A 22,563-nucleotide genomic window follows, 5' to 3' on the forward strand; every position below is an offset into this window, starting at 1 on the left:
ATTTACTTCACTCTGTATGACAGTCTCTAGATCCATCCATGTCTCAACAAATGACCCAATTTCATTCCTTTTTATGGCTGAGTAATATTCCATTGTATATATGCACCACTTCTTCTTTACCCATTCATCTGTCGATGGGCATTTAGGTTGCTTCCATGACCTGGCTATTGTAAATAGTGCTGCAATGAACATTGGGGTGCATGTGTCTTTTTGAATTATGGTTTTCTCTGTGTATATGCCCAGTAGTGGGATTGCTGGATCACATGGTAATTCTATTTTTAGTTTTTTAAGGAACCTCTATACTGTTCTCCATAGTGGCTGTATCAATTTACATTCCCACCAACAGTGCAAGAGGGTTCCCTTTTCTCCACACCCTCTCCAGCATTTGTTGTTTGTAGATATTCTGATGATGCCCATTCTAACTGGTGTGAGGTGATACCACATTGCAGTTTTCATTTGCATTTCTCTAATAATTAGTGATGTTGAGCAGCTTTTCATGTGCCTCTTGGCCATCTGTATGTCTTCTTTGGAGAAATGTCTGTTTAGGTCTTCTACCATTTTTGGATTGGGTTGTTTGTTTTTTTAATATTGAGCTGCATGGGCTCTTTATATATTTTGGAGATTAACCCTTTGTCCGTTGATGCATTTGCAAATATTTTCTCCCATTCTGAGGGTTGTCTTTTCGTCTTGTTTATGGTTTCCTTTCCAGTGCAAAAGCTTTGACGTTTCCTTAGGTCCCATTTGTTTATTTTTGTTTTTATTTCCATTACTCTAGGAGGTGGATCAAAAAAGTTCTTGCTGTGATTTATGTCAAAGAGTGTTCTTCCTATGTTTTCCTCTAAGAGTTTTATAGTATCCAGTCTTACGTTTAGGTCTCTAATCCATTTTGAGTTTATTTTTGTGTATGGTGTTAGGGAGTGTTCTAATTTCATTCTTTTACATGTAGCTGTCCCGTTTTCCCAGCACCACTTATTGAACAGACTGTCTTTTCTCCATTGTATATCCTTGCCTCTTTTGTCATAGATGAGTTGACCATAGGGTGCATGGGTTTATCTCTGGGGTTTCTATCTTGTTCCATTGATCTATGTTTCTGTTTTTGTACCAGTACCATATTGTCTTGATTACTGTGGCTTTGTAGTATAGTCTGAAGTCAGGGAGTCTGATTCCTCCAGCTCCGTTTTTTTCCCTTGGGACTGCTTTGGCTATTTGGGGTCTTTTGTGTCTCCATACAAATTTTAGGATTTTTTTGTTCTAGTTCTGTAAAAAATGCCATTGGTAATTTGATAGGGATTGCATTGAATCTTTGGGTAGATTGCTTTGGGTAGTATAGTCATTTTCACAATATTGATTCTTCCAAACCAAGAACATGGTATATCTCTCCATCTGTTTGTATCATCTTTAATTTCTTTCATCAGCGTCTTATACTTTTCTGCATCTAGGTCTTTTGTATCACTAGGTAGGTTTATTCCTCGGTATTTTATTCTTTTTGTTGCAATGGTAAATGGGAGTGTTTCCTTAATTTCTCTTTCAGACTTTTCATCATTAGTGTATAGGAATGCAAGAGACTTCTGTGCATTAATTTTGTATCCTGCTACTTTGCCAAATTCATTGATTAGCTCTAGTAGTTTTCTGGTGGCATCTTTAGGATTCTCTATGTTTAGTATCATGTCATCTGCTAACAGTGACAGTTTTACTTCTTCTTTTCCAATTTGTATTCCTTTTATTTCTTTTTCTTCTCTGATTGTCGTCGCTAGGACTTCCAAAACTATGTTGAATAATAGTGGTGAGAGTGGACATCCTTGTCTCGTTCCTGATCTTAGAGGAAATGCTTTCAGTTTTTCTCCATTGAGAATGATGTTTGCTGTGGGTTTGTCAAATACGGCCTTTATTATGTTGAGGTAGTTTCCCTCTATGCCCACGTTCTGGAGAGTTTTTATCATAAACGGGTGTTGAATTTTGTCAAAAGCTTTTTCTGCATCTAATGAGATGATCATATGGTTTTTATTCTTCAATTTGTTAAGATGGTATATCACATTGATTGATTTGTGTATATTGAAGAATCCTTGCATCCCTGGGATAAATCCCACTTGATCATGGTGTACGATCCTTTTAATGTGCTGTTGGATTCTGTTTGCTAGTATTTTGTTGAGGATTTTTGCATCTATATTCATCAGTGATATTGATTTGTAATTTTCTTTTTTTGTAGTATCTTTGTCTGGTTTTGGTATCAGGGTGATGGTGGCCTCATAGAATGAGTTTGGGAGTGTTCCTTCCTCTGCAAATTTTTGGCAGAGCTTGGGAAGGATGGGTCTTAGCTGTTCTCGAAATGTTTGATAGACTTCACCTATGAAGCCATCTGGTCCTCGGCTTTTGTTTGTTGGAAGATTTTTAATCACAGTTTCAATTTCATTACTTGTGATTGGTCTGTTCATATTTTCTATTTCTTCCTGGTTCAGTCTTGGAAGGTTATACCTTTCCAAGAATTTGTCCATTTCTTCCAGGTTGTCCATTTTATTGTCATAGAGTTGCTTGTAGTAGTCTCTTAGGATGCTTTATATTTCTGTGGTGTCCATTGTAACTTCTCCTTTTTCATTTCTAATTTTATTAATTTGAGTCCTCTCCCTCTTTTTCTTGATGTGTCTGGCTAATGGCTTATCAATTTTGTTTATCTTCTCAAAGAACCAGCTTTTAGTTTTATTGATCTTTGCTGTTGTTTTCTTTGTTTCTATTTCATGTATTTCTGCTCTGATCTTTATGATTTCTTTCCTTCGGCTAACTTTGGGTTTTGTTTGTTCTTCTTTCTCTAGTTCCTTTAGGTGTAAGGTTAGATTGTTTATTTGAGATTTTTCTTGTTTCTTGAGGTAGGCTTGTATAGCTATAAACTTCCCTCTTAGAACTGCTTTTGCTGCATCCCATAGGTTTTGGATCGTCGTGTTTTCATTGTCATTTTTCTCTAGGTATTTTTTGATTTCCTCTTTGATTTCTTCAGTGATCTCTTTGTTATTTAGTAACCTGTTGTTTAGCCTCCATGTGTTTGTGTTTTTTATGTCTTTTTCCCTGTCATTCATTTCTAATCTCATAGTGTTGTGGTCAGAAAAGATGCTTGATATGTTTACAGTTTTCTTAAATTTACTGAGACTTGATTTGTGACCCAAGATGTGATCTATCCTGGAGAACGTTCCGTGAGCAGTTGAGAAGTGTAATCTGCCGTTTTGGGATGGCATGTCCTATAAATATCAATTAAATCTATCTGGTCTATTGTGTCATTTAAAGCTTGTGTTTCCTTATTTATTTTTATTTTGGATGATCTGTCCATTGGTGTAAGTGAGGTGTTAAAGTCCCCCACTATTACTGTGTTACTGTTGATTTCCTCTTTTATGGCCTTTAGCTGTTGCCTTGTGTATTGAGGTGCTCCTATGTTGGGTGCATATATATTTATAATTGTTATATCTTTTTCTTTGATTGATACCTTGATCATTATGTAGTGTCCTTCCGTGTCTCTTGTAACATTCTTTATTTTAAAGTCTATTTTATCTGATATGAGTATTGCTACTCCAGCTTTCTTTTGATTTTCATTTGCATGGAATATCTTTTTCCATCCCCTCACTTTCAGTCTGTATGTGTCCCTAGGTCTGAAGTGGGTCTCTTGTAGACAGCATATAGATGGGTCTTGTCTTTGTATCCATGCAGCAAGCCTGTGTCTTTTGGTTGGAGCATTTAATCCATTTACATTTAAGGTAATTACCGATATGTATGTTCCTATGACCATTTTCTTAATTGTTTTGGGTTTGGTTTTTTTGTGTTGTTTTGTTTTTTGCAGTACATGGGCCTCTCGATGTTGTGGCCTCTCCCGTTGCAGAGCACAGGCTCCGGACTCGCAGCCTCAGCGGCCATGGTTCTCGGGCCCAGCTGCTCCATGGCATGTGGGATCTTCCCGGACCGGGGCACGAACCCGTGTCCCCTGCATCGGCAGGCAGACTCTCAACCACTGCGCCACCAGGGAAGCCCTTGGGTTTGTTTTTGTAGGTTCTTTCTTCTCTTGTGTTTCCCACTTAGAGAAGTTCCTTTAGCATTTGTTGTAGAGCCGGTTTGGTGGTGCTGAATTCTCTTAGCTTTTGCTTGTCTGTAAAGCTTTTGATTTCTCCATTGAATCTGAATGAGATCCTTGCTGGGAAGAGTAATCTTGGTTGTAGGTTCTCGCCTTTCATCACTTTAAGTATATCATGCCACTCCCTTCTGGCTTGTAGAGTTTCTGCTGAGAAAGCTGTTAACCTTATAGGAGTTCCCTTGTATGTTATTTGTCGTTGTTTCCCTTGCTGCTTTCAATAATTTTTCCTTGTCTTTAATTTTTGCCAGTTTGTTTACTATGTGTCTCGGCGTGTTTCTGCTTGGGTTTATCCTGTATGGGACTCTCTGTGCTTCCTGGACTTGGGTGGCTATTTCCTTTTCCATGTTAGGGAAGTTTTCGACTATAATCTCTTCAAATATTTTCTCTGGTCCTTTCTCTCTCTCTTCTCCTTCTGGGACCCCTATCATGCGAATGTTGTTGCATTTAATGTTGCCCCAGAGGTCTCTTAGGCTGTGTTCATTGCTTTTCATTCTTTTTTCTTTATTCTCTTCCACAACAGTGAATTCCACCTTTCTGTCTTCCAGGTCACTTATCCGTTCTTTTGCCTCAGTTATTCTGCTATTGATTCCTTCTAGTGTATTTTTCATTTCAGTTATTGTATTGTTCATCTCTGTTTGTTTGTTCTTTAATTCTTCTAGGTCTCTATTAAACATTTCTTGCATCTTCTCAATCTTTGCCTCCATTGTTTTTCCGAGGTCCTGGATCATCTTCACTATCATTATTCTGAATTCTTTTTCTGGAAGGTTGCCTATCTCCACTTCATTTAGTTGTTTTTCTGGGGTTTTATCTTGTTCCTTCATCTGGTACATAGCCCTCTGCCTTTTCATCTTGTCTATCTTTCTGTGAATGTGGTTTATGTTCCACAGGCTGCAGGATTGTAGTTCTTCTTGCTTCTGCTCTCTGCCCTCTGGTAGATTAGGCCATCTACGAGGCAAGTTTCCTGATCAATGTGCTCCTTTTTGGATCAGACCCTGTTGATAATCTAAAATTCTCTGGAATATGCTGACAGTCCAGTGGTTAGGACTCAGTGCTTTCACTGCTGGGGCCTGGGTTTGATCCCTGGTCGGGGAACTAAGATCCCACAAGCAACGTGGCACAGCCCAAATTCATCTGGACTCTCCAAGGAGGCGAATGGGCACAAGAGGCCTCTGCTGGTACCAAGGCTCTGGTTCCTTCTAGAGTTCAGGCGAAGCAGGGAAGTCTGCTCTGGGTCCCTTTATGGTCACCCAAACTGTCAACTAGATTCCAGTGCCCAGAAGCTTCTCCGCTGAGTCAGTGCCCCGCCCACAACGTCCTTCCCTATTGATGTTTTAATGTTTGGACTAGTTGGGTTCTTTCCCATGTCACTCTCCCACAGTTAACCTTGACTTTGTTGTTGACCTAACCTGAGCCTTGCATACTTTCTACATCAGGAAAAGTTTAGGAATTTATAAAGCAAAGTAACAAGACTCTGAGATTGGTTACAGTAATAGTTAGTTTCCTGTTGGGAATTTTGAATCTAAAACAGAACAAGATCAGGCTTGTATACGGTAGGCAGCTTGTGAATCTACAACACAGTGTAGGCGCAAGGCACTGAAAAGGAAAGTTTGCAGAAATGGGGCCAATTCACAGTATTCAAGTAGCCAATCTGCTTCTAACACACATTTCTGGACAGATATCTTGAGAAGAATTAAACATATTGACAGAGTATTAAGTTGCTTAGGTGGAAGAAATTTAGAGGGAAATGGGAAAAGGGAAACAGAGAATGTATCCATACACACAGTTCTAAAAAAGTACAAACTATCTTTTTTATCTCCATTAGGTAATGATTTAATGGAAATTTTAATGGTAACATAGCCCAAAGATTATTGTAAAAGTATAGAACTTATATTTACTATCATAAAGAATCTATTTAGTCCTAAGAATGCAGAATGGCTATTTTTATTTCAACACAGAAGCAATTAACTTTGCCTCTTTGCAAACACAGATTGGTATTTAAGTATCTAATTTAGCCTGCTTACAGAGCAAGCTGCTGAGAGGTTTGCAGGGTTAAAATTCATGGGTTCATTGGGAATTGCCTATTTTGATTACAGGCATCCACTTGCTTTGTTGGTACTAGCTATTCTTAATATGTAGGAAGGCCAAAATACTACTGGATAATCAATTACCAGGCCTTAAATAAAAATAGGTGAAGTAAACAGTCTAGTTCTGCTGGAAAGTGTTTCTTCCCCTACAAAATTACCTCTTTCCATGCTTTAACTGATGTCTTTAATTCTACAATTAGAAATATATTACTTTTAATTCCTATTAAAAAGTAAACAGAAGAGCTATTCTAGCATATTAAACCTTTTCTGTCAGTTGAAAAATAGATTAATGTATCACAATAAACTCTTTCAACTACTGACGCTCAAGGAGAGTAAATTTGCCAAATCCTTTCCTGAAATCAGGCTTTGAAGGGAAAAGTAGCATGATCTTTACAACACTGAATGCCAAGGAGCTGCCACTAATAGGAGGTGAGAATATCCAAGACCATTTTTCCTTATTAATAGTATTTTTCCAACAGTGCTTATTATAAATACTCTCCCCAGCCCCAGTTTAAAAAGTTGACCCTAAAAAGTCTCTGGGGTTGTGTTTGAATTTTTAGAACCATCATATTCTCAAACCTTGCCAAATAAAAGCAGTATTCTCACCTAAAAAACACTTCAGTTCCCTTTAGCATCACTCAGTGCCTAGGGTTTTCTGGACATTGCCATTCATTCAATAAACACCTAAGGATGGTAAGACGCTTCTGTAGTCCTCCTGCCTAGAATGGGAAGACAGTGGGAGAGACAATTCATGAGCAATGCATTGCTGTCTTTATGGCCTCACTGTCTAGTCCTCTCTGAAATTATCATATGTGGCTCTTTAAATGTTTATTTTGTTTTATTTGTTTTGCTTTGAATGTGCAGTTTTTAAGTTAATTAGATTATCTGTGGCTTTAAAGAAAAATGCAAATATTTTCCTAGGATCTGTTAACAATAAGCAAACAAATGTGATTTTTAAGGAATTTACTTTGAGGTTTAATTGTATAAACTTACATATAAATTCAACTCCATGGTGAGTTGTCCCACGTGCATTGTCCATGAAAAAGTTTTGGAAAGACCAGAAGAATTTTCCTGCCTAGTGACTAGACCCGGACCCCGCTGGGAGGAAGCCACAGTCTCAGATTCTTCATGTGTGATGACAGATGGGCTGAGTACAGGGGGATACCCAGGAGTCCTTTTACTAGGTTCCCTGGTTTAGAACTCATTTGACAAATGTGGTTCCCATTTATGGAAAGAATTCACAAACATGATGAATTTTTTATTTTTGCAAATGTCAAAAGTCACAGAATTAAAAAGGAGGAGTAGGGGCTTTCCTGGTGGCGCAGTGGTTGAGAGTCCGCCTGCCGATGCAGAGGACGCGGGTTCGTGCCCCAGTCCTGGAGGATCCCACGTGCCGTGGAGCGGCTGGGCCCGTGGGCCATGGCCGCTGAGCCTGCGCGTCTGGAGCCTGTGCTCCGCCACAGGAGAGGCCACAACAGTGAGAGGCCCATGTACGCAAAAAAAAAAAAAAAAAAAAAAAAAAAAAAGGAGGAGTAAATTTGAAGCCTGTTTGATTAATGAAAAAACTAGGACTCAGAACGAGAACCATCCACTGGGCCCAGAGCTAAAACAACTTGCCATAGCTTTATTGGGAACCAACATCAGGATAACCCAGGACCCTACACTTTCCCATCCAGACTACTGGTTCACATCCAGCAAAGGGAATTTTGTCCCCTGGAAGGTTGCAGACTGATGGATTCCAATAAGAGCAAGATTAAGTAAATCTAACTGGCACATAGTGAAGTGCCTCAATAATTTTTTTTTCCTGCCTCAATAATTTTTTACAATTGATTTTGTGTGATTATACTACCCTGAACAACCAGGGATCACCTGGTTAAGGGTGACCCCTAAAGAGAGGACTTAAAGTATTTTTTAAATTGTGTCATGAGATAGAATTCTTTTATTTCTAGAGTTAGGTTATATACCTAATAACCTAATAGGAATCTTATTTCTTTCTTCATGTAGCCAAGATATTTTTAAAAATTGTTCTTTAGACTGTAATGTAATGATCTGGGGAGAAGTTTTTCCAACATGGATGATCTTTTAAACCAATGTCTGCATATGCCACTTTTTTTCAGCTTCCATCAGATTCAATTTGTAATCTCAACTGTAAACTGGCCCTATTGCTGTTCAGAATGTCTTTATATTATAAGTGGACTAGAGTACCAGCCTGACTTGGGGAGGAATTATTTCATCCCAGTTGTAGAACTTGCAGCGTCCTCCATGTCTTCTTCATAACCTGAAACATTCATTTACCACAAATATATAGAGTACTGAACAATTGCTGCCTGGAGATGTATGCCTTTCTTAACATATAAAGATGACCGATAGTTATTAGTCCATCATCGAGATCTAAAATGTATTTTTTTACAGCCTTCATGGTAAACTCACCTGATGCTCTTTTCCAGATGGCTGCCTAGGGGACAGTTGGAGAGAAACTGAGTGGTCCATACAACCACCAACCCCATGACCCTTGACTCATCTGGTCTAGCCAAACAAGTTTTCATGGGGAAAAACTAGAACAAAAACAAAAAAAAAACCCTTTCATACAGTGCCTCTAACTGTGGTTCTATCGGTAGAGATTAAGTTATAGAACCACTAGCTGCGTCACCAAATTTAGTCAAAGTACTCGCAATGAACTTTCTCTCTGATTCAGCAATACTGAGTTTCATTCTGTTTTTCCCAGTTTCAAAAAATGTCTCAACCAAAAGGAGAGGAGGAAATCTTTGTAATGTCTGGACAAACCTCAAACAACTTTTCAGATTATGAAGTATGTGTATACAGCTGACTTGATTTCTGTGTAAGTAGCTGTGTGTATACTTTAAAGCCCAAGGACTAGGAGCTGGGGATGACAGGAGAGAAAGCATTTATTTCAGGGGTAGACAACTAGGCCCTCTCTGCTTGTCCTGTATCAAGGTCTGGTTCCCGGCAGTTCCCTCAACTATGACAAATTGATTCAGCTTCATAACCTTTATGTTTCTGGTGATGAAAATCTATTTCTCTTGCCCATCTTCCTTCACTCTGGTTCGAATTCCTATGTTGCAGTCTGACAGTATAGCAGGAAGAATAAGAAGAGTTACACTTTTGAAGCTCTGTTGCCTAACTAGGCTTTGCAGTAACTGGGCTGGTGACATGTTCTCTAGACATCACCCATAACACAGGATTGTCTCTCTAGGAATGGTCACCTGCAAAGATTGGTTTTGCCTAGCATTAGCAAAAAGATGCATGGAGGGCTTCCCTGATGGCGCAGTGGTTGAGAGTCTGCCTCCGATGCAGGGGACACGGGTTCGTGCCCCGGTCCGGGAAGATCCCACATGCCGCGGAGTGGCTGGGCCCCGTGAGCCATGGCCGCTGAGCCTGCGCGTCCAGAGCCTGTGCTCCGCAACGGGAGAGGCCGCAACAGTGAGAGGCACGCCTACCGAAAAAAAAAAAAAAGATGCATGGAGTTTCTACATGACTTATTTTTTATTTAGGTAAAATTCATATACATAAAATTTACCATTTTAACCATCTGAAAGTGTACAGATGGCTTTTGTGGCTTTTTGTACATTTATAACATTGTGCAACCATCACCACTGTCTAATTCTAGAACATTTTCATCACTCCATAAGGAAACCTCAAGCCCCTTAAGCAGTTACTCCCCATCCCCCTTCACTCCAGCCCCTGGCAACCACTAATCTGCTTTCTGTCTTTATGGACTTGCATATTCTAGATATTTCATATAGATGGAATCATGCAATGTGTGGCTTTTGTGTCTGGCTTTTTTCACTTACCATAATGTTCTCAAGGTGCATCCGTGTTGTAGCATGTAATGGTACTTCATTCCTTTTTATGTACTGTATGGATGTACCATGTTTTGTTTATCCATTCTTCAGTTGATGGACATTTGAGCTCTTTAGATGTTTCGGCTATTGTGAATAGTTCTGTTATAAACATACATGTACAAATTTTTGTTTGAATATCTGTTTTCAGTTCTTTTGTGTATATACCTAGGAGTAGAATTGCTGTGTCATATGGTATTTCTATGTTAACTTTCTGAGAAACCGTCAAACTGTTTCCACAAGTACCTGCACTGTTTTACATTCTTACCAGCAATGTATGAGGGTTCCAATTTCTCTACATCCTACCAACACTTTGTTAATTTTCTTCTTTTTTTTTATCATAGCCATCCTAGTGGAAGGTAAAGTGATATCTTATTGTGCTTTGGACTTGCATTCCCCTAATGTTAGCAATGTTAAGCATTTTTTTCAGTGCTTATTGACCATTTTTATATCTTCTTTGGAGCAATGTCTATTCAATTCCTTTGCCCATAGTTTTAATTGGCTTTTTGTTCTTTCATTGTTGAGTTGTAAGAGTTCTATTCCATATACTACACCCTTATCTGATGTGTGATTTTCAAATACTTTTTCCTATTCTGTGGGTTGTCTTTTCACTTTCTTGGTAGTGTCCTTTGATAGTTCAACATGGCTTTTAGAGAGCTGGGCCTGTGTGAAATTTGAAGTGTCTTTAGTCAGACTTCCAGCTTCTTCGTCACTCTTATGATACATTCCCAAAGGGCCAGAAAAAAAAAAAAAAAAAAAAACTTTTCCCAAAATCAAAAAAAAAAAAAACTTGACAAAATCCATTGCCAGCCATTCTAGCCTGCAAGAAATGTTAAAAATTCTTCAGGCAGGAGGAAAATATTGTAGGTGAGAAACTTGGAGGTACATAAAGAAAGGAAAAGAGAGAAAAAAAAAAAAAGGAAAAGAGAAAGAAAATTCAAAAAAAAAGAAAGAAAGGAAAAGAATCAGAAGAAATAAATGAAGATAAAATCTTTTATTTTCTTATTAAAAAAAGAAATAAAAGCTCAGAGAGTTTGATTAATTTGACCAAGACTTCTGTAAGTGTTATCAATCTTTCAGCAAAGCAGAGAATCCTAGGGCTGGATACTTTCCCCTTCTGCTTGGGAAAGAATCCCAGGGGAAGAGGAAGTTTTGGGTAGAAAGCACCAGCCTGGGAAGTGGCTCTCAAAGTACTCCCTGAGCGTCCCTTGGGCTAATGGCAGAGCTGAGCTTTGTGGGTCCAACAATACAAAGAATGTTGCCTGCCTCTCAGAGATGTGGCCAAAACAAATGAGAACAAGATGCTTCATGATCTTTGAGTAGCAGGTGTAGCTATGAGGAGTCATGTGTTCACAGTGGGAATGACTGATAAGGCTTAATAACTTTTCCTCCTACCAAAGGTATCAGCCTCACAGTAGGTAAAAAGGAAGCAAAGGTAGTTGTGAAATTTCAGGCATAGATGAGCACAGTGGGCTGGGAGCACGGAATGCCTTTCTGTTGCTCCTGAAATCATACTAACTTAACATCTCCAATTCTACTTAATATAAAGTTTCTAGTCCTGAGTCTCATGTTTTACAAAAGCCTATGATGCCCTCTGTGAAGCTTTCTACTAAGTTTCTGTGGCCTTTGTCAGGCAGACACCATGCCAAGCACATCAGTAAATAAATCTCAACATGTTCTGCTCTTAAATAGTCTGTGGTTCAGGTGCTTTTGGAAAAAATGGACCATTTCATTGAAACTCACCTGTAGGACTTGGAGTTCACCTCTGAGCTCTCATCTGTATGTTAGCCCTAGATGTCTTCGGAGCACCATGAACTCCACTGAACGTATTTGCATTTTCTTATTCAGTATTCCCGAATCAGGTTGTCCTGGGGTTGAAAAATATCCATGATGTCCTAGCCTTCCATGCCGGCAGGGGCACCCATTTGGGTCTTCTCTGCCATTTCCTGCACACGATTCTTTATTTTAGCATCATGGATGCTGCTGACAGCTCTAAGGATTATGCTTGATGACAAAACCTAAATTACTCTAATCAGCCCGCCCTGAGGCTGGCAGGTATGCAGTACTGTCACAGAGCGTTGGTGATATACAATCTGCCGTGAATAGAGATCTTTTCAGCTGCTCTGGCAGGGCCACCTGCCGTCTGTGCCCCACTTCCTGCCAGGATGCTCAGTGACCTTCAGCGGCCAAAGCCAAGTGATTAGAAAACTGGTAGCATTTGTGCCAGGAGCTCAGTCTCTGTGGGTTTTGTTTGCAGCAATAGAAAATCAGGAAGCCCCAGAAAAGAACTGCAGAGATGTGTTCTCCTTATCCAAAGATACAGGGAAGAGATTCTGCCTGTACTAAGGTAGTGAAAAAAACCTTGTGGTGAATTTTTCTTTTCCCAGACCTGCATGCCTAATATTTGGCCAATAAGTTTCTCAAAATAAACAAGCACTTTTGAGCTGCTTACCCATTTAGTAATGAAATGGGAGACAGAAGCATCTAATAAGATAAATCTAAAAGTTAAAAACCAGACCAAATTAGCAATGAATAATTGGAAATTGAAAAAATTTTAAATACCATTAAAAATATGGAATCAAAGGGATAAATCTGATAAAGATGTGTAAGAAAGACCTGTGCAATCAAAAGTGCAAAACATCGCTGAGAGAAATTAAAGATCAAAATAAATGGAAAGCTGTATCATATTCACGCATCAGATGATTCAATATAGCTAAGATGTCAGTTCTCCCTAAAATGTTCTACAGATTCAATGCAATTCTAATCAAAATTCCAGTAGCCTTTTTTTTTATAGAAATTGACTAAAATTCTAAAATTCATATGAAAGTGCAAAGGACCTAGGATAACCAAAGCAACTTTGAAAGAAAACAAAGTTAGAAGACTAATGCTAACTGATTTCAAGATTTACAAAGCTACAGTATGAAGATATTGTAGCAGTGGTGTAAAGATAGATCAATAGGACAGAATAGAGGGTCCGGAAATAGACCCACTCCCATATGGACAACTTACTTTCAACAAAGGTACAAAGATAATTCAGTGGAGAAAAGTGCGGGAATAATTAGAAAGTCATGTTCAAAAATATGAACTTTGATCCACATTTTGTACAATATACAAAAGTTAAGTCAAATGGATCATAGACTTAAAGGTAAAACCTACAAGTACAAAATAACTAGAAGAAAACACAGGAAAAATATTTGTGACCTTGGGTTAGGCAAAGATTTTTTGGATATGACACCAAAGATATGATCAACAAAAGAAAACACTGATAACTTAAACTTCATAAAAATTAAAACTTGTGCTCTTTAAAGATATCATTAAGAAAATGACAGACAAGGTACAAACTGGAAGAAAATATTTAAAATGATATATCTAATAAAGGATTTGTATCAAAAATATATAAAGAACTCTAAAACTCAGTAATAAGAAAATAAACAACACAATTTCAAAAATGCACAGAAGAGTTGAATAGATGGTAAGGTCCAAAATGTTGAAAAAGAAGACCATGATCATTGTCAATATCAAGAAATACACCCATATTCAGCCCTTTAGTACCATTGTCTAGAACAGCTGCCACAGAGATAGTAACAAGCAGCTCTGACTTTGGGAGAGTTTCCACCCCATCCATTGTTTCACCTAAAGGTCCTCAACCTTTCCAAAGAAGATACAAAGATAGCACTTAGCACATGGAAAATCCTCAGTATCATTAGTCATTAGGAAAGTGCAAATTAAAAGCACAATGAGATACCACTGCACACCTATAAGAATAGCTAAAATTGGGCTTCCCTGGTGGCACAGTGGTTGAGAGTCCGCCTGCTGATGCAGGGGACACGGGTTCGTGCCCTGGTCCGGGAGGATCCCACATGCCGCGGAGCGGCTGGGCCCGTGAGCCACGGCCGCTGAGCCTGAGCGTCTGGAGCCTGTGCTCCGCAACGGCAGAGGCCACAATAGTGAGAGGCCCGCGTACCGCCAAAAAATAAAGCTAAAATTAATAAGACTGGTCATACCAAATAATGATGAGGATATAGAACTGAAACCTTCATACACTACTGGTTAGAATATAATTCGGTATAACCACTTTAGGTAATAGTCTGGCAGTTTCTTTAAAAGCTTGCACACCCATGAGAGAGAGAGAGATTTGCACACCCATGTTCCTAGCAGCACTATTTCATACTAGCCAAAAGGTTGAAGCAACCCAAATGTCCCTGGACAGATGAATGGATAAACAGAGTGTGGTATATGCATACAATGGAATATTATTCAGCCTTAAAAAGGAAAGCAATTCTGTCACATGCTGCATGAATGAAACTTGAAGGCATTACACTAAGTGAAATAAACCAGTCACAAAAAGATAAATACTGTATGATTTACTAATATGAGGTATCTAAAGTAGTCAAATTCATAGAAACAGAGAATAAAATGGTGGTTACTAGGGGTCGTGGGGAGGGAAAAAGGGGAGTTGTTGCATGATTGATATAGAGTTCAGATTTGCAAGATGAAAAAGTCTGCAGAACTGTTTCACAATGTGTTAACACATTGTCCATATAAAGACTTGTATACAAGTGTTCATAGAAGCCTAGTTTGTAATAGCCAGAAACCAGAAAGGATCCAAATATCCATAAACAGACGGATGGATAAACAAATTGTGGTGTAAATAGAAGGATATATTTCATGACTCTCAATTCTGTTCCACTGATTTTTAAGTCTGTCCTTACACCAGTACCCCACTGATTTGATTACTGTAGGCTTGTAGTGAATTTTGAAATCAGAAAGTGTGAGTCCTCCAACTTTGCTCTTCTTTTTCAAGATTGCTACCTATTCTGGGGTTGCATTCAATCTGTGTATCAATATATCACCAAAGATAGAAATCCAACAGTCTCTCCCAGAAACCTCTCTAAATAAATGTGTCCTTTCACATTTGATCATTTTACTAATACATTTTCTTTTCACTTCCTCCCTAAAGTCTGGTTAATCCCCTTCATAGACTTAAAGAACTTTCCTAAATTGACTTTTAGCTTTCTTGTTTGACATGATTTATCTCTTACTTTCATATTTCATTAAAAACCTAGACTTTTACTTTTAGTCATTTTCAGTTTTCCTTGGAATCTGCCACAATAGATCAGAAAAGATGTTAGTACATTGTTCTGAAGCCTACTATCAGTGTTTTTCCTTCTTTGCTGTGTTGCTTTGATTTGAGACCTTTGAAGATAAAGATAATGTGGAAAGAGGTATAGCAAATCCAGCTCAGATTGTTATGTTACCAGAGCATCCCAAGAATGCCAAATTTATATGTGCTGATCCTGGCCTTGCACAGGCTTGCTTTGTCTTCCTGGAGAAGCCTTTTGACAGCCTGGGGCCTTGAAAGTCACTGGCCTGCAAAGGGGAATGGTGAGGCGAGGAGACCTCGACCTGTGGAGACATTCTTTTAATGAAGCCTGAGCTTCCTTCATCCATACGGCCACAGTGTGGGCAGAGACCCCAAGACAAAGCAGAGTGCTTGATCAGGGGCTGGAGCAGCAGAGAGGCAAGTCCAGAGGGGAGGGCTGAAGGGAGCAGCAAGGACAGAAAATTAGCCCTTGTGAAGCAAGTCTCCTTCCTTGCCTCTGCTATGTTGGATTCCAACCCAAGCCACAAGGCAATTGTACAGAAATGGGACGGCTTGTTGTTGGCTGGAGATCCCCCAGAATAGAAGATTCAAGAATACTAACATGCAAGGAGTGATGATGAAGTCCAAACCATTTAAAAAGAGGGCCATTATCATCGTTGGTGTCGGGGAAAGAACACACCCACCGTCAGCCACGCTCAGTTAGTACCATTGTCTAGAACAGCTGCAGCAGGAACAGTAACAACAGGCAGCTCTGACACTGGGAGACTTCACACCCCATCCATTGTTTCACCTGAAGGTTCTCAACCTTCCCAACCCAGAATTGCTCTCATCCTTACTCTCAGCCTTTAAGAAGGGGAACTGCATCAGTCATGGCTGACAGCTTTGCTCAGGGAAGACTTACAGAGCCCTCTGAAATATGGAGTGCTTTCTTTCCCTGAAGCTGTTTGCCTGCCAGGCTTCTGCCACAACCCCATCCACTGACCCTATGCCCACTTTAGGGGGCATGTCATCTCTACTCTGCACCAGTTGACAGCAAAACTCAAAAGCTGTTTTAAGTCAGTGCCTGTTCTGCTGCCCACTGCCCTCCCCTTTTTATTTTATTTTATTTATTATTATTTTTTTCCTCCTCCCCTTTTTAGGGCCTCAGTTAACTCAGTGAAGAGGTTGGCCTCAGTTGGTTGTGAAGTTCTTTGCACATGATGTCCCATGAGATTCGGAAGTACTCGGCTTGGTATCTGGTACCAACTATTGCCTGGCTACTCCAAAAGCCTGGATTTATACTCTGAGCTTCTCACCTGCCCCTACTTTCACTTCAAAACATATTCATCCTGTGTCCCATTGCTTCAGGGTCTTACCCAAAGCATTCCAGTTACTTAGTACCTCTGTTTTCTCCATCCTATGGTGCCTGTCAGTGGGTCATCCAGCCAAGAAGCAAATCAGAATATAAAAATTAATGCATCTTTGAGAATTATGTCTTTGAGAAACATGCACCTACGTTATGATCATAGTGCTTCACTGAGTGAATAGCAATAATTTAAAAATACTTAGAAAAATGCAGATGGATTTACTTGGGTATTTGTTATGGACTTTCAGAATACTGAACCCCACATCTCAATTGTGGCTTTTCAAACAGGGAGGTTCTAACGTGAGCCGAGAATGCCAGCCACATACATACTCAAGACACAGAAAAGAGATTAGAGTGGATTTGCCACTAGTGAAATGCAATGTCCTACAATACTAGGTGCACTTCTAGTCCAAGAACTAGCACAGCAAACCAAAAGTGGAGTGTGGTCGCTAGTCATACCCCTTCCAAGAAATATCAGGTTTAAGAAATAAGCAGCAAATGTAAGCTGAGAAGGGAATGAGGGTGAGATGAGGGAGGGAAAGTATATAATTCTCTATACCTCTGTATTTCCATTCAAGAAAGAACCTGCTGTTCTTTATTTCATTAATCTAGTTAAATATTTCTGAGAGTCATCCAAATGCCAGAGTGTTCTAAGAAGCAAAGAAGCAAACAAAAATTCCTCCTCTCATTGATCAAACATTCTAATGGAGGGAGGGAGAAAATAAACACGACACATAGACAAAATATAGAATATGGTGGAAATACTCTGGAGGAAATGCAGCAGGGTCAGGGTATGAGGAATGCTGAGGACATTGCCATTCTAAGTACAGTTGTCAGAGTAGGCCTGAGTGAGAAAGTGGCAGGGGCGCAAATCCCCAAGGGAGGTAATTTGTGTGGACATTTGGAATAAAGTGCAAAGGTCCTGAGGCAGAAGGATGACTACCTTTGAGGACCAGCAAAGAGACCAAATGTGACTAAGTCAGGATGTAGGGAATCAAAGGGGAGCCTGGTGGTAGATGAGGACAGAGAAATAATGAAGAACCAGTTTATGCAGTGTCTTAAAAGCTTTTGAAGGTGCTTGTCTTCTACTGATGAAATAGGGGGCCTCTGAGGGTTTTGAGTGGAGGAATGATGTGATCTGACTTGACACTTAACAGGATCATTCTGGCTGCAAGGCTGAGAGCTGACTGAAGCGGGCAGGAGCAGAAATGTTGTAACACTGCAGGTGAGAGACGATACAGACTTAGAACGGAGTTAAGGCAATGAAGGTGGCCAGAAGTGTTTAGATGTGGAATATGTTGTGAAGGTGAAAGTGACCTGCATTAGCATCTGGATTAGACAAGGAGAGAGAGAGAAGGGATGGGGGAGGGAGAGAGAGATGGAGGGGAGGGAGGAAGAGAGAGATGGGGAGAGAGAGACGGGGAGGGAGAGAGAGAGAGATTGAGAGAAGGGACGGCTTCAGGGTCTGTTGTGTGAGCAGCTGAATGGGGAAACCTCTGGTAGGAGCAGGTTTGGGGAGGGGAGGATCAAAAGTTCAGTTTCAGACTCTGAAACCTCTTTTTTTTTTTTAAATTTATTTATGTTTGGCTGTGTCGCGTCTTCGTTGCTGCCTGCGTTGCGGTGAGCGGGGGCCACTCTTCGTTGTGGTGCTGTGGTTCTGTGGTGAGCGGGCTTCTCATTGTGGTGGCTTCTCTTGTTGCAGAGCACAGGCTCCAGGTGTGCGGGCTTCAGTAGTCTTGGCTCAACGGGCTGTAGAGCGCAGGCTCAGTAGTTGTGGTGCACGGGCTTAGTTGCTCCACAGCATGTGGGATCTTCTCAGACCAGGGCTCGAACCCGTGTCCCCTGCATTGGCAGGCAGACTCTTAACCGCTGTGCCACCAGGGAAGCCCCTGAAACATCTTTTTTTTTAGTTGAAGTATAGTTGATTTACAATGTTGTGTTAATTACTGCTGTACAGCAAAGTGATTCAGTTATACATATACACATTCTTTTTTATAAATATTCTTTTCCATTATGGTTTATCATAAGATATTGAATATAGTTCTCTGTGCTATACAGTAGGACCCTATTGTTTATCCATTCTATATATAAAAGCTTACATCTGCTCACCCCAACCTCCCACTCCATCCCTCCCCCAAACCCCTCCCCCTTGGCAACCACCAGTCTATTCTCTATGTCTGTGATTCTGTTTCTGTTCGGTTCATTGTGTCGTATTTTAGATTCCACATATAAGTGATATCATATGACAATTGTCTTTCTCTTTCTGACTTACTTCACTTAGTATGATAATCTCTAGTTGCATCCATGTTGCTGCAAATGGCATTATTTCATTCTTTTTTATGGCTGAGCGGTATTCCACTGTATATATGTACCACATCATCTTTATCCATTCACCTCTTGATGGACATTTATGTTGTTTCCATGTCTTGGCTATTGTGAATAGTGCTGCTATGAATATAGGGGTGCATGTATCTTTTTGAATTATAGTTTTGTCTGGATATATGCCCAGGAGTGGGATTGCTGGATCATATGGTAGTTCTATTTTTAGTTTTCTGAGGAACCTCCATACTGTTTTCCACAGTGGCTGCACCAATTTACATTCCCACCAACAGCATAGGAGGGTTCCCTTTTCTCCACACCCTCTCCAGCATTTGTTGTTTGTAGACTTTTTGATGATGGCCATTCTGACTGGTGTGAGGTGGGTACCTCACTGTAGTTTTGATTTGCATTTCTCTAATGATTAGTGATGCTGAGCATCTTTTCATGTGCCTGTTGGCCATCTATATGAAACATCTTTTAAACTTCCAAGTAGAGAGTTTCAATAGGAAATTAGAAATATGTGCCAATGCCTGCAAGGAATGAAAAAAAATGTCTTTTAAAAATAGTCTTGGACTTCCCTGGTGGCGCAGTGGTTAGGAATCTGCTTGCCAATGCAGGGGACACGGGTTCAATCCCTGGTCCAGGAAGATCCCACATGCTGCGGAGCAACTAAGCCTGTGCATCACAACTACTGAGCCTGCTGCACTCTAGAGCCTGCGAGCCACAGCTACTGAGCCCACGCACCACAACTACTGAGCCCGCATGCTGCAATTACTGAAGCCTGCGTGCCTAGAGCCCATGCTCCGCAATAAGAGAAGCCACTGCAATGAGAAGCCCACGCACCACAACGAATAGTAGCCCCAGCTCATCGCAACTAGAGAAAGCCTACGCACCGTAATGAAGACCCAACGCAGCCAAAAATAAAAAAAAAAAAAAGAACCAACCTGTACTTTTGATTTGAGAAGAGCTCCCAGAAGATCCATGCACTACCCTCCACACACCCAGCAACTTTCCTCTCTTGCTCCTAGGGAGGGGAACACACATCCGGAAAATGAGTTCTTTCTCTCGCACGGAGACTTCCTGGTGCACAAAATTCCCTACTTTATTATATGATATAGTGATAAAGAGAGACAGTGAACTAACATTTACAAGTCACTCAGAACTGCTATGGAGATATGCAGAGAGTTACGGTCTAAAACAGAGGTTCTCAACCCTGGTTACACATTTACATCACCTGGGGATATTTTTTTTTAAGTACTGATGTCCAAACCCACCCTGGATAATCAGATTTAATTGATCCAGAGTAGGCCTGGTTATTAGTGGTTTTTAGAAACTCCTCCAAGGTGGTTCTAATATGTAGCTGGGTTAAAGAATGAATGGTCTAACCCAAAACTCCAGTCTATCTTTTCAGCTGCTGAAATGCAGTGATTTTAAGTTGAGATTGAAGTAACAGTGAACTAGATGAAGTGCGTGGTAGAGAGGTGGAATGAGGCAAGGAGAATGAGAATTCTCCAGGCAATAAGAATAGCCATGAAAGACATGCTAATAGAGGAAGTCTTGGCTTTACAAAGCCAAGAGCAACCTCTGTAACCACTTTAGCTGTTCTTTGGTGTGGAAGAGTTATGCCCAAAAGGAGAACATTTACTTTCTGATTTTCCAGAAAGCCATATGAGAAATGATCTCAAGAAAACACACCATCAAATAGAGCTGGCACTGCTGTGGGAGCCATTGGGTACTTAGATAACAAAAGGAATAGATCTTTTCACTTCCCTGGTAGATAGAGATTTGGTTTGCTGTTTCTGCACATGGTAACTACCGTGCTCGTGACTAGTTTATCCATATTTTGGGACTACTTAGAAAGAGTACTAAGGAATATAATTCAACCTGGAATTTACATGTTTTCAGAGACAGGCTAAGATCTTCTGGGGACAGGCTACTGGAACTATCACATCAAAATGTGTTCATCCTGAACAATTATCCTACCTGGCAAGAGAAAAGGTAGAAAACGTCACATTAACAAAAAACTGCAGGATTTGACCCTCATGTTACTGAAAACCTACAAGAAAGAATGGCCTTTATTGCCCTTTTTCCCATCTTCTGAGGAGCAAGGGCCATATCTCAGTAATCAATTTAACCCTCCCAGCCTCAGAGCAATGCTTTGTCCACAGTATAATCATATCTGGGGTCCAGTCTGATTGGTGCTCACATCTTCCTTCACCCAGTTCTAGACCTTTTTTTTTTATCTTCATCTTTTGTCCGTATCTTCCAGTTGCTATTAGTTTGTGAAAATTAATGGAGAAGGGGATTAATAGATTTTGTTTCTGAGCATAAAGACTTTATGGTCTTTCCAAAGGATTTTTTTCTACACAATATATTTCCCCCTTTTGCTGATGACAAAAATGATGCTTGCCAGGAAATATTTGTCTTCTCATATGCCTGTGGTAGTCCTGATGGAAACAGAAATTAGAATGACCTTAAATCCTTGCACCATATTGTGTCTTTTCTTCAACTATACGGTGGTATTGGGGGACAGGGGAGAGGAAGCAGAAAGTGGTTAAAGCAATGTGAACTTGGGGTAAAATTTCCAATGTAAACATCTTTTTGAGTTTTTCCTACACTCTGAAATAAATGATTTGAAACAGATCACTCTGTTATAACAAGCTATTGTCTGACCAGGATCAAGAGAAGGGATTTATTTTCAAATTGAAGCAGAAATTTGGGGCCATAAACAAACCAACCTGAGAAATGTTCAGTGCTCCGCAGAACACTGCTGATGCCACCTCTTTGAATTCCATGTATATATTGTATACAATATATACAATGTATAAATTGACTTCATATACTCCATATACTTTAAAGAAGCTCACCTTTGTGTATACCCATATGCCAGCGTTAATTTCTGATTTGTTGCCTCAAGGGAAGAAGTGGATATTGATGGAGCTGCTTTCACTGGAAAGTATTTGCAAAGCAACTTTGCTTTGGAAGTAGCAGAAAGATAGTCATTTTCTTACATTTTGTAAACATTTAGATACCTATTATAAAACAGATACAGTGCTAGAGATTTAAAATACCGAATTTTTAATCTGATTAAAATACTGATTCCTACCCTTGAAGAGCTCTTATATGAACTGGATCTTAGAGGTTGAGTAGAAAGCTAGCCAGAAGGAAGGAAGGGTGTTCCAGATGGTGGAAACATCATTTTCAATGGCACAGAAATGTGAAAAGCTCTAGAAAGTTCCAGGAGTGAAGAGTTCTTTAGAGTAAATGGAGCGTGTGACTCCTGCAGGAAAAGATGGCAGTTGAGTCTTAGATGATAAATGGAGAGGAAGCAGAATGTAGTAGTTGACAGCACAGAATCTGGCCTGGGTTCAAACCTGGGTTCCTTCATTGACTAGCCACTTAGTCTCTATGTACCTTACTTCCTCAGCTTTAAAATGGGGATGATGATAATATTTCATGGGTACTGAGAACAGTAGCTGGTATGGTTTACCAAACTAAGGCAGCAGGAGTTTAGCCTGAGATGATGACGACCAATGCTAAAATGGTGTCAGTGATAAGGAGAGGAGAGGCCAGTTGCAAGAGGTGTTTCTCAGGTGTATTTGAAGGGTTTGTCAAGTGATTGGACTGGGTGAGTGAGGAATAGAACAGGAAGGAAGAGGTCAAGAATGGCAATCATGGACTTCCCTGGTGGCGCAGTGGTTGAGAGTCCGCCTGCCGATGCAGGGGACATGGCTTCGTGCCCC

The sequence above is a fragment of the Lipotes vexillifer genome, unplaced genomic scaffold, assembly GCF_000442215.2.
Source record: "Lipotes vexillifer unplaced genomic scaffold, Lipotes_vexillifer_v1.1 scaffold274, whole genome shotgun sequence".
In the NCBI taxonomy this organism is placed as follows: Eukaryota; Metazoa; Chordata; class Mammalia; order Artiodactyla; family Lipotidae; genus Lipotes; species Lipotes vexillifer.